Consider the following 12327-nt stretch of genomic DNA (forward strand, 5'->3'; position numbering starts at 1 on the left):
ATCCTTGTTTTAAAGTGGCAGAGAATTTGGCAAAATTGAGTCCTGGTGTCAGATGGAAGGAAGAATTTGAAAGCGACAACCTGGAATACTTAGCTGAGGAGATCTCCAGACTACATGTGGAGGACGTACCGTGGCTTCTCCTTGCAGCTTATAGTAAAATGCGAGCGGAAAGAGATAAACTTAGAACTGAACTCTTGGGTTCAAAGAAACCAGAAGCTGATGGCTTGGAAAATTATGAGCTTCCAGGGGGTGGAATCCCAGAAGCTATAGCCCAACATGAGGATGTAACCAAACATGGAACCCAGCCGCCATTTCAGTACAAGCCAAGATTGGAAAAGGAGTTAAGCAGAAAGGATTTGTGGAAAGTCCTATCATCTGATGGCTTTGACCCCTGCGTGCTTCATACGAAGCCAACAGAATTTTTGCAAGATCTTTATAGACAGAGCCATTACCAGTCTGGACTGGAGGAGACAGACAAGGAAAAAATTAAAGGAAAAATTTCTTCAAAGACAGAGCCATGGAGGTTGAGGTCTGGAGTCAAGAGTTTTGGGGCTGGGAGAGCGGAGCAGCCCACATGCATGGAAAGGGTGAGTTTGCCCTGGAGGTCGAGGGCGGGCTTTCCGCCTCGATGCTCTGGAAGAGTTTTGCCATCTGAGGTCCCAAAGTGGGCGGAGCACATTCCCAGGGAATTGGGGAGAGCCTGGCTGCCACCACACTATTCTGAAGGGGTTGAGCGTGTGCCCCAGAGATGGAAGGGAATCCGGGAGATGCCCCGATGTTTGAGGAGGGTGGTGCCGAAAGGTGGTCTCCCCAATGTGTGGATATGTTGGAGCACTCACCCAAGCATTTGGAGAGAAAAAGGCTGCCACAAAGGCACTTAGGAAGCGGTAGACTCCCGCTCTCTCAAGCCCCAAGGATGCAACGTTGTTCTGTTAATGACTCTCAGACTTTGAAATCTAACGGAGTTTGTCCTGCAGGTTTTAGGAACTGTTTTGGTCCTGTTAACCCTGTTTTTCTTACTCTTTCTCCTTATGGCAATGGAAATGTTTATCCTATGAATGTCCCTCCTTTGTATATTGGGAGCACATAACTTGTTCTAAGTCCACAGAGCCAAAGCTAAAGGAAAAGTATGCCTTAGGACTGACCATGCCTATATTTGATTTTGATGGGATCTTGTACTTAACTATTGTTACTGAAATGATTTAAGTTTCTGTGGTATTGTGGGATGAATGTATTTTGTATTTGGAAAGAATATGTTTTTCTGGGGTCCAGGGGGTGGAATGTGCTGGTTTGAATGTATTATGTCCCCCAGAAAAAGCCATATTCTTTGATGCAGTCTTGTGGGGCAGGCATAATAGTGGGGATTAAGTTGGAATGTTTGGATTAGGTTGTTTGCATGGAGATGTGCCCCACCCAGCTGTGGGTGGTGACTCTGGTGGGATACTCCCATGGAGGCATGGCCCCTCCCATTCAGGGTGGGCCTTGATCAGTGGAGCCATATAAATGAACTGACTCAAAGAGAAGAAACAGAGTGCAGCTGCGAGTGACGTTTTGAAGAGGAGCAAGCTTGCTAGAGAAGAATGTCCTGGGAGAAAGCCATTTTGAAACCAGAACTTTGGAGCAGACGCCAGCCACGTGCCTTCCCAGCTAACAGAGGTTTTCCGGACGCCATTGGCCATCTTCCGGTGAACGTACCCGATGCTGATGTGTTACCTTGGACGTTTTGTGGCCTTAAGACTGTAACTGTGTAGCAAAATAAACCCCCGTTTTATAAAAGCCTATCCATCTCTGGTGTTTTGCATTCCACAGCATTAGCAAACTAGGACAGATTTTGGTACCAGAGAAGTGGGGTGCTTTTGCTGCTGAGTTTGCAAATACCAAACATGTTGGAATGGCTTTTTAAATGGATAGGGGGAAGATTCTGGAAGAATTGTGAGGCGCTTGATAGAAAAGGCCAAAACTGCTTTAAAGAGACTGTTTGTGGAAATATGGACTCTAAAGATACTTCTGATGAGGTCTTGAACAGAAACGATGAACGTGTTGTTGCAAACTGGAAGAAAGGTGATCCTTGTTTTAAAGTGGCAGAGAATTTGGCAAAATTGAGTCCTGGTGTCAGATGGAAGGAAGAATTTGAAAGCGACAACCTGGAATACTTAGCTGAGGAGATCTCCAGACTACATGTGGAGGACGTACCGTGGCTTCTCCTTGCAGCTTATAGTAAAATGCGAGCGGAAAGAGATAAACTTAGAACTGAACTCTTGGGTTCAAAGAAACCAGAAGCTGATGGCTTGGAAAATTATGAGCTTCCAGGGGGTGGAATCCCAGAAGCTATAGCCCAACATGAGGATGTAACCAAACATGGAACCCAGCCGCCATTTCAGTACAAGCCAAGATTGGAAAAGGAGTTAAGCAGAAAGGATTTGTGGAAAGTCCTATCATCTGATGGCTTTGACCCCTGCGTGCTTCATACGAAGCCAACAGAATTTTTGCAAGATCTTTATAGACAGAGCCATTACCAGTCTGGACTGGAGGAGACAGACAAGGAAAAAATTAAAGGAAAAATTTCTTCAAAGACAGAGCCATGGAGGTTGAGGTCTGGAGTCAAGAGTTTTGGGGCTGGGAGAGCGGAGCAGCCCACATGCATGGAAAGGGTGAGTTTGCCCTGGAGGTCGAGGGCGGGCTTTCCGCCTCGATGCTCTGGAAGAGTTTTGCCATCTGAGGTCCCAAAGTGGGCGGAGCACATTCCCAGGGAATTGGGGAGAGCCTGGCTGCCACCACACTATTCTGAAGGGGTTGAGCGTGTGCCCCAGAGATGGAAGGGAATCCGGGAGATGCCCCGATGTTTGAGGAGGGTGGTGCCGAAAGGTGGTCTCCCCAATGTGTGGATATGTTGGAGCACTCACCCAAGCATTTGGAGAGAAAAAGGCTGCCACAAAGGCACTTAGGAAGCGGTAGACTCCCGCTCTCTCAAGCCCCAAGGATGCAACGTTGTTCTGTTAATGACTCTCAGACTTTGAAATCTAACGGAGTTTGTCCTGCAGGTTTTAGGAACTGTTTTGGTCCTGTTAACCCTGTTTTTCTTACTCTTTCTCCTTATGGCAATGGAAATGTTTATCCTATGAATGTCCCTCCTTTGTATATTGGGAGCACATAACTTGTTCTAAGTCCACAGAGCCAAAGCTAAAGGAAAAGTATGCCTTAGGACTGACCATGCCTATATTTGATTTTGATGGGATCTTGTACTTAACTATTGTTACTGAAATGATTTAAGTTTCTGTGGTATTGTGGGATGAATGTATTTTGTATTTGGAAAGAATATGTTTTTCTGGGGTCCAGGGGGTGGAATGTGCTGGTTTGAATGTATTATGTCCCCCAGAAAAAGCCATATTCTTTGATGCAGTCTTGTGGGGCAGGCATAATAGTGGGGATTAAGTTGGAATGTTTGGATTAGGTTGTTTGCATGGAGATGTGCCCCACCCAGCTGTGGGTGGTGACTCTGGTGGGATACTCCCATGGAGGCATGGCCCCTCCCATTCAGGGTGGGCCTTGATCAGTGGAGCCATATAAATGAACTGACTCAAAGAGAAGAAACAGAGTGCAGCTGCGAGTGACGTTTTGAAGAGGAGCAAGCTTGCTAGAGAAGAATGTCCTGGGAGAAAGCCATTTTGAAACCAGAACTTTGGAGCAGACGCCAGCCACGTGCCTTCCCAGCTAACAGAGGTTTTCCGGACGCCATTGGCCATCTTCCGGTGAACGTACCCGATGCTGATGTGTTACCTTGGACGTTTTGTGGCCTTAAGACTGTAACTGTGTAGCCAAATAAATCCCCATTTTATAAAAGCCAATCCATCTCTGGTGTTTTGCATTCCACAGCATTAGCAAACTAGGACAGATTTTGGTACCAGAGAAGTGGGGTGCTCTTGCTGCTGAGTTTGCAAATACCAAACATGTTGGAATGGCTTTTTAAATGGATAGGGGGAAGATTCTGGAAGAATTGTGAGGCGCTTGATAGAAAAGGCCAAAACTGCTTTAAAGAGACTGTTTGTGGAAATATGGACTCTAAAGATACTTCTGATGAGGTCTTGAACAGAAACGATGAACGTGTTGTTGCAAACTGGAAGAAAGGTGATCCTTGTTTTAAAGTGGCAGAGAATTTGGCAAAATTGAGTCCTGGTGTCAGATGGAAGGAAGAATTTGAAAGCGACAACCTGGAATACTTAGCTGAGGAGATCTCCAGACTACATGTGGAGGACGTACCGTGGCTTCTCCTTGCAGCTTATAGTAAAATGCGAGCGGAAAGAGATAAACTTAGAACTGAACTCTTGGGTTCAAAGAAACCAGAAGCTGATGGCTTGGAAAATTATGAGCTTCCAGGGGGTGGAATCCCAGAAGCTATAGCCCAACATGAGGATGTAACCAAACATGGAACCCAGCCGCCATTTCAGTACAAGCCAAGATTGGAAAAGGAGTTAAGCAGAAAGGATTTGTGGAAAGTCCTATCATCTGATGGCTTTGACCCCTGCGTGCTTCATACGAAGCCAACAGAATTTTTGCAAGATCTTTATAGACAGAGCCATTACCAGTCTGGACTGGAGGAGACAGACAAGGAAAAAATTAAAGGAAAAATTTCTTCAAAGACAGAGCCATGGAGGTTGAGGTCTGGAGTCAAGAGTTTTGGGGCTGGGAGAGCGGAGCAGCCCACATGCATGGAAAGGGTGAGTTTGCCCTGGAGGTCGAGGGCGGGCTTTCCGCCTCGATGCTCTGGAAGAGTTTTGCCATCTGAGGTCCCAAAGTGGGCGGAGCACATTCCCAGGGAATTGGGGAGAGCCTGGCTGCCACCACACTATTCTGAAGGGGTTGAGCGTGTGCCCCAGAGATGGAAGGGAATCCGGGAGATGCCCCGATGTTTGAGGAGGGTGGTGCCGAAAGGTGGTCTCCCCAATGTGTGGATATGTTGGAGCACTCACCCAAGCATTTGGAGAGAAAAAGGCTGCCACAAAGGCACTTAGGAAGCGGTAGACTCCCGCTCTCTCAAGCCCCAAGGATGCAACGTTGTTCTGTTAATGACTCTCAGACTTTGAAATCTAACGGAGTTTGTCCTGCAGGTTTTAGGAACTGTTTTGGTCCTGTTAACCCTGTTTTTCTTACTCTTTCTCCTTATGGCAATGGAAATGTTTATCCTATGAATGTCCCTCCTTTGTATATTGGGAGCACATAACTTGTTCTAAGTCCACAGAGCCAAAGCTAAAGGAAAAGTATGCCTTAGGACTGACCATGCCTATATTTGATTTTGATGGGATCTTGTACTTAACTATTGTTACTGAAATGATTTAAGTTTCTGTGGTATTGTGGGATGAATGTATTTTGTATTTGGAAAGAATATGTTTTTCTGGGGTCCAGGGGGTGGAATGTGCTGGTTTGAATGTATTATGTCCCCCAGAAAAAGCCATATTCTTTGATGCAGTCTTGTGGGGCAGGCATAATAGTGGGGATTAAGTTGGAATGTTTGGATTAGGTTGTTTGCATGGAGATGTGCCCCACCCAGCTGTGGGTGGTGACTCTGGTGGGATACTCCCATGGAGGCATGGCCCCTCCCATTCAGGGTGGGCCTTGATCAGTGGAGCCATATAAATGAACTGACTCAAAGAGAAGAAACAGAGTGCAGCTGCGAGTGACGTTTTGAAGAGGAGCAAGCTTGCTAGAGAAGAATGTCCTGGGAGAAAGCCATTTTGAAACCAGAACTTTGGAGCAGACGCCAGCCACGTGCCTTCCCAGCTAACAGAGGTTTTCCGGACGCCATTGGCCATCTTCCGGTGAACGTACCCGATGCTGATGTGTTACCTTGGACGTTTTGTGGCCTTAAGACTGTAACTGTGTAGCAAAATAAACCCCCGTTTTATAAAAGCCTATCCATCTCTGGTGTTTTGCATTCCACAGCATTAGCAAACTAGGACAGATTTTGGTACCAGAGAAGTGGGGTGCTTTTGCTGCTGAGTTTGCAAATACCAAACATGTTGGAATGGCTTTTTAAATGGATAGGGGGAAGATTCTGGAAGAATTGTGAGGCGCTTGATAGAAAAGGCCAAAACTGCTTTAAAGAGACTGTTTGTGGAAATATGGACTCTAAAGATACTTCTGATGAGGTCTTGAACAGAAACGATGAACGTGTTGTTGCAAACTGGAAGAAAGGTGATCCTTGTTTTAAAGTGGCAGAGAATTTGGCAAAATTGAGTCCTGGTGTCAGATGGAAGGAAGAATTTGAAAGCGACAACCTGGAATACTTAGCTGAGGAGATCTCCAGACTACATGTGGAGGACGTACCGTGGCTTCTCCTTGCAGCTTATAGTAAAATGCGAGCGGAAAGAGATAAACTTAGAACTGAACTCTTGGGTTCAAAGAAACCAGAAGCTGATGGCTTGGAAAATTATGAGCTTCCAGGGGGTGGAATCCCAGAAGCTATAGCCCAACATGAGGATGTAACCAAACATGGAACCCAGCCGCCATTTCAGTACAAGCCAAGATTGGAAAAGGAGTTAAGCAGAAAGGATTTGTGGAAAGTCCTATCATCTGATGGCTTTGACCCCTGCGTGCTTCATACGAAGCCAACAGAATTTTTGCAAGATCTTTATAGACAGAGCCATTACCAGTCTGGACTGGAGGAGACAGACAAGGAAAAAATTAAAGGAAAAATTTCTTCAAAGACAGAGCCATGGAGGTTGAGGTCTGGAGTCAAGAGTTTTGGGGCTGGGAGAGCGGAGCAGCCCACATGCATGGAAAGGGTGAGTTTGCCCTGGAGGTCGAGGGCGGGCTTTCCGCCTCGATGCTCTGGAAGAGTTTTGCCATCTGAGGTCCCAAAGTGGGCGGAGCACATTCCCAGGGAATTGGGGAGAGCCTGGCTGCCACCACACTATTCTGAAGGGGTTGAGCGTGTGCCCCAGAGATGGAAGGGAATCCGGGAGATGCCCCGATGTTTGAGGAGGGTGGTGCCGAAAGGTGGTCTCCCCAATGTGTGGATATGTTGGAGCACTCACCCAAGCATTTGGAGAGAAAAAGGCTGCCACAAAGGCACTTAGGAAGCGGTAGACTCCCGCTCTCTCAAGCCCCAAGGATGCAACGTTGTTCTGTTAATGACTCTCAGACTTTGAAATCTAACGGAGTTTGTCCTGCAGGTTTTAGGAACTGTTTTGGTCCTGTTAACCCTGTTTTTCTTACTCTTTCTCCTTATGGCAATGGAAATGTTTATCCTATGAATGTCCCTCCTTTGTATATTGGGAGCACATAACTTGTTCTAAGTCCACAGAGCCAAAGCTAAAGGAAAAGTATGCCTTAGGACTGACCATGCCTATATTTGATTTTGATGGGATCTTGTACTTAACTATTGTTACTGAAATGATTTAAGTTTCTGTGGTATTGTGGGATGAATGTATTTTGTATTTGGAAAGAATATGTTTTTCTGGGGTCCAGGGGGTGGAATGTGCTGGTTTGAATGTATTATGTCCCCCAGAAAAAGCCATATTCTTTGATGCAGTCTTGTGGGGCAGGCATAATAGTGGGGATTAAGTTGGAATGTTTGGATTAGGTTGTTTGCATGGAGATGTGCCCCACCCAGCTGTGGGTGGTGACTCTGGTGGGATACTCCCATGGAGGCATGGCCCCTCCCATTCAGGGTGGGCCTTGATCAGTGGAGCCATATAAATGAACTGACTCAAAGAGAAGAAACAGAGTGCAGCTGCGAGTGACGTTTTGAAGAGGAGCAAGCTTGCTAGAGAAGAATGTCCTGGGAGAAAGCCATTTTGAAACCAGAACTTTGGAGCAGACGCCAGCCACGTGCCTTCCCAGCTAACAGAGGTTTTCCGGACGCCATTGGCCATCTTCCGGTGAACGTACCCGATGCTGATGTGTTACCTTGGACGTTTTGTGGCCTTAAGACTGTAACTGTGTAGCAAAATAAACCCCCGTTTTATAAAAGCCTATCCATCTCTGGTGTTTTGCATTCCACAGCATTAGCAAACTAGGACAGATTTTGGTACCAGAGAAGTGGGGTGCTTTTGCTGCTGAGTTTGCAAATACCAAACATGTTGGAATGGCTTTTTAAATGGATAGGGGGAAGATTCTGGAAGAATTGTGAGGCGCTTGATAGAAAAGGCCAAAACTGCTTTAAAGAGACTGTTTGTGGAAATATGGACTCTAAAGATACTTCTGATGAGGTCTTGAACAGAAACGATGAACGTGTTGTTGCAAACTGGAAGAAAGGTGATCCTTGTTTTAAAGTGGCAGAGAATTTGGCAAAATTGAGTCCTGGTGTCAGATGGAAGGAAGAATTTGAAAGCGACAACCTGGAATACTTAGCTGAGGAGATCTCCAGACTACATGTGGAGGACGTACCGTGGCTTCTCCTTGCAGCTTATAGTAAAATGCGAGCGGAAAGAGATAAACTTAGAACTGAACTCTTGGGTTCAAAGAAACCAGAAGCTGATGGCTTGGAAAATTATGAGCTTCCAGGGGGTGGAATCCCAGAAGCTATAGCCCAACATGAGGATGTAACCAAACATGGAACCCAGCCGCCATTTCAGTACAAGCCAAGATTGGAAAAGGAGTTAAGCAGAAAGGATTTGTGGAAAGTCCTATCATCTGATGGCTTTGACCCCTGCGTGCTTCATACGAAGCCAACAGAATTTTTGCAAGATCTTTATAGACAGAGCCATTACCAGTCTGGACTGGAGGAGACAGACAAGGAAAAAATTAAAGGAAAAATTTCTTCAAAGACAGAGCCATGGAGGTTGAGGTCTGGAGTCAAGAGTTTTGGGGCTGGGAGAGCGGAGCAGCCCACATGCATGGAAAGGGTGAGTTTGCCCTGGAGGTCGAGGGCGGGCTTTCCGCCTCGATGCTCTGGAAGAGTTTTGCCATCTGAGGTCCCAAAGTGGGCGGAGCACATTCCCAGGGAATTGGGGAGAGCCTGGCTGCCACCACACTATTCTGAAGGGGTTGAGCGTGTGCCCCAGAGATGGAAGGGAATCCGGGAGATGCCCCGATGTTTGAGGAGGGTGGTGCCGAAAGGTGGTCTCCCCAATGTGTGGATATGTTGGAGCACTCACCCAAGCATTTGGAGAGAAAAAGGCTGCCACAAAGGCACTTAGGAAGCGGTAGACTCCCGCTCTCTCAAGCCCCAAGGATGCAACGTTGTTCTGTTAATGACTCTCAGACTTTGAAATCTAACGGAGTTTGTCCTGCAGGTTTTAGGAACTGTTTTGGTCCTGTTAACCCTGTTTTTCTTACTCTTTCTCCTTATGGCAATGGAAATGTTTATCCTATGAATGTCCCTCCTTTGTATATTGGGAGCACATAACTTGTTCTAAGTCCACAGAGCCAAAGCTAAAGGAAAAGTATGCCTTAGGACTGACCATGCCTATATTTGATTTTGATGGGATCTTGTACTTAACTATTGTTACTGAAATGATTTAAGTTTCTGTGGTATTGTGGGATGAATGTATTTTGTATTTGGAAAGAATATGTTTTTCTGGGGTCCAGGGGGTGGAATGTGCTGGTTTGAATGTATTATGTCCCCCAGAAAAAGCCATATTCTTTGATGCAGTCTTGTGGGGCAGGCATAATAGTGGGGATTAAGTTGGAATGTTTGGATTAGGTTGTTTGCATGGAGATGTGCCCCACCCAGCTGTGGGTGGTGACTCTGGTGGGATACTCCCATGGAGGCATGGCCCCTCCCATTCAGGGTGGGCCTTGATCAGTGGAGCCATATAAATGAACTGACTCAAAGAGAAGAAACAGAGTGCAGCTGCGAGTGACGTTTTGAAGAGGAGCAAGCTTGCTAGAGAAGAATGTCCTGGGAGAAAGCCATTTTGAAACCAGAACTTTGGAGCAGACGCCAGCCACATGCCTTCCCAGCTAACAGAGGTTTTCCGGATGCCATTGGCCATCTTCCGGTGAACATACCCGATTGCTGATGTGTTACCTTGGACGTTTTGTGGCCTTAAGACTGTAACTGTGTAACAAAATAAACCCCCGTTTTATAAAAGCCTATCCATCTCTGGTGTTTTGCATTCCACAGCATTAGCAAACTAGGACAGGGGGTAATGAGTTTATTTGCAGAGTTGGGCTCAGAGAGAGAGAGGCCACATCTGAGCAACAGAGGAGGTTTAGAGGCAGCATTTTATCTTAGGTTTTTTATTTGGCACAAATATGTTGGTATGGAAACCACACTTCTGAGGTTATAATTGAAAACATCTTTTGCCTCTATTGGTTTTCTCAAAACCTTACATGCTGACAGTAGGTAGGAAATTTCTACGTTTACCACATCAATTCTTTTGTGCCAACAAGTATCTGTAAATGGTTGTAAAGTAATTGTAGCAAAATCTTTCAAAATATTCCACATTTTTGCTTTTATCAGTCAGGGTTCTCCACAGAACAGAATAAACAGGAAAAAGACACATACAGAGATTTATATAATCTATAAAATATATATAAAAAGAGATTTTAATATGTATTTATCCAATTGTGGGGGCTGGCAAGTCTGAATCTATAGGACAGGCCAGAGGCTGGAAATTCCGGTGAATGTGATTAATTCTTGAGTCCAAATTCCTTAGGCTAGAGTGGAAGAGCATAATTTGACATACCATGGCAATTTGTAATATCTGGCTGAAACTTGAATAAAAGTAACCTCAAGAATAGCCTTTCAACTCTATTTGAAATTTCTTAGGAAGGAGTGGAGAGCATTAATTTTTTTCTTTTCTTTTTTTTTTTTTTTTGGAGAGTATAATCTTGAGGCAGAATTCCTTCTGATCCCTGGAAATTTCAGTTCTTGCTGTTAAAAGACCTCCAACTTTTGGGCCCCCCCCCCCCGAAGAGCTGGGGGAGGATGCAGAGGTGTTGGACTTTCTCACCTGGACTGTTGCTGATGTTCTCACAAACATTGAGGACTGACGGCTTGATGTGCTAAGCCCTCTGCCTTGGGGCCCCTATGAAGCTGATTGCTGCAAGAAGAGGCTAAACGTGCTTATAATTGTGCCTAAGAGTGTCTCCCTGAGTGCCTCTTTGTTGCTCAGATGTGACCCTCCCTTTATAGCTAAGCCAACTTGGCAGGTGATCTCGCTGCCCTCCCCACTACGTGGGACCTGACTCCCAGGGTGTAAATCTCCCTGGCAACGCAGGTTAAGACTCCCAAGGTTGAATCTGGACCCAGCATGGTGGGATTGACAACAACTTCTTGACCAAAAGGGGGATGTGAAATGAAACAAAATAAAGCTTCAGTGGCTGAGAGATATTCAAATGGAGTCAAGAGGTCACTCTGGTGGACATTCTTACACACTATATAGATAACACTTTTTAGGTTTTAATATACTGGAATAAGCTAGAAGTAAATACCTGAAACTACCAAACTCCAACCCAGTAGCTTTGACTCTTGAAGACGATTGTATAACAATGTAGCTTACAAGGGGTGACAGTGTGATTGTGAAAACCTTGTGGATTGCACTCCCTTCATCCAGTGTATGAATGGATGAGTAGAAAAATGGGGACAAAACCTAAATGAAAAATAGGGCGGGATGGGGGGATGATTTGGGTGTTCTTTCATATTTTTATTTTTTATTCTTATTCTGATTCTTTCTGGTGTAAGGAAAATGTTCAAAAAATAGATTGGGGTGATGAATGCACAGCTATATGATGGTACTGTGAACAGTTGATTGTACACTATGGATGACTGCATGGTATGTGAATATATCTCTATAAAACTGAATAAAAAAAAAAAGACCTCCAACTGATTGGATAAGGCCCACCCACATAAGGAAGGGTCATCTCCTTTACTTAAGGTCAACCGACATAGATACTAACCCCATCTACAAAATACCTCCACAGCAACAACTAGGCTCATGTTTGAAAGAACAACTGCATGCCATAACCTAGCCAACTTGACACATTAAAGCAAATAATAAAAACAGCCTTGTTGTGTCTGGCTCCCAAGTAGACAGTGAGCGCCTTGAAGGCAGAGCTGTTTTATTCAGTTCTGTGTGCCCAGGGCTTAGGTAGGCCTGGCCCCAAGGAGACATTCAATAAATGAAGTTTGGCTGGATAAACAAGACAACTAGCAGTTTTGCCAATACAGGTTAGGAACTATAACTTTTTACATTTGCCTAGCTTATGCAATCTGCAAAACCGTTTTGTTATTTAATTTTACTTGGTCCTCCCACCTACTCTGTGAGTTAAACAAGGGCATAAATTCTTAATCCCATTATATAGAAGAGAAAATAGAAACTCAGTGACATTCAATGACTTAGCTGGGCCAGTTAACAGGTAACTGAGAACAGATTAGATCCC

The sequence above is a fragment of the Choloepus didactylus genome, chromosome 6 (assembly GCF_015220235.1).
Source record: "Choloepus didactylus isolate mChoDid1 chromosome 6, mChoDid1.pri, whole genome shotgun sequence".
Lineage (NCBI taxonomy): Eukaryota > Metazoa > Chordata > Mammalia > Pilosa > Megalonychidae > Choloepus > Choloepus didactylus.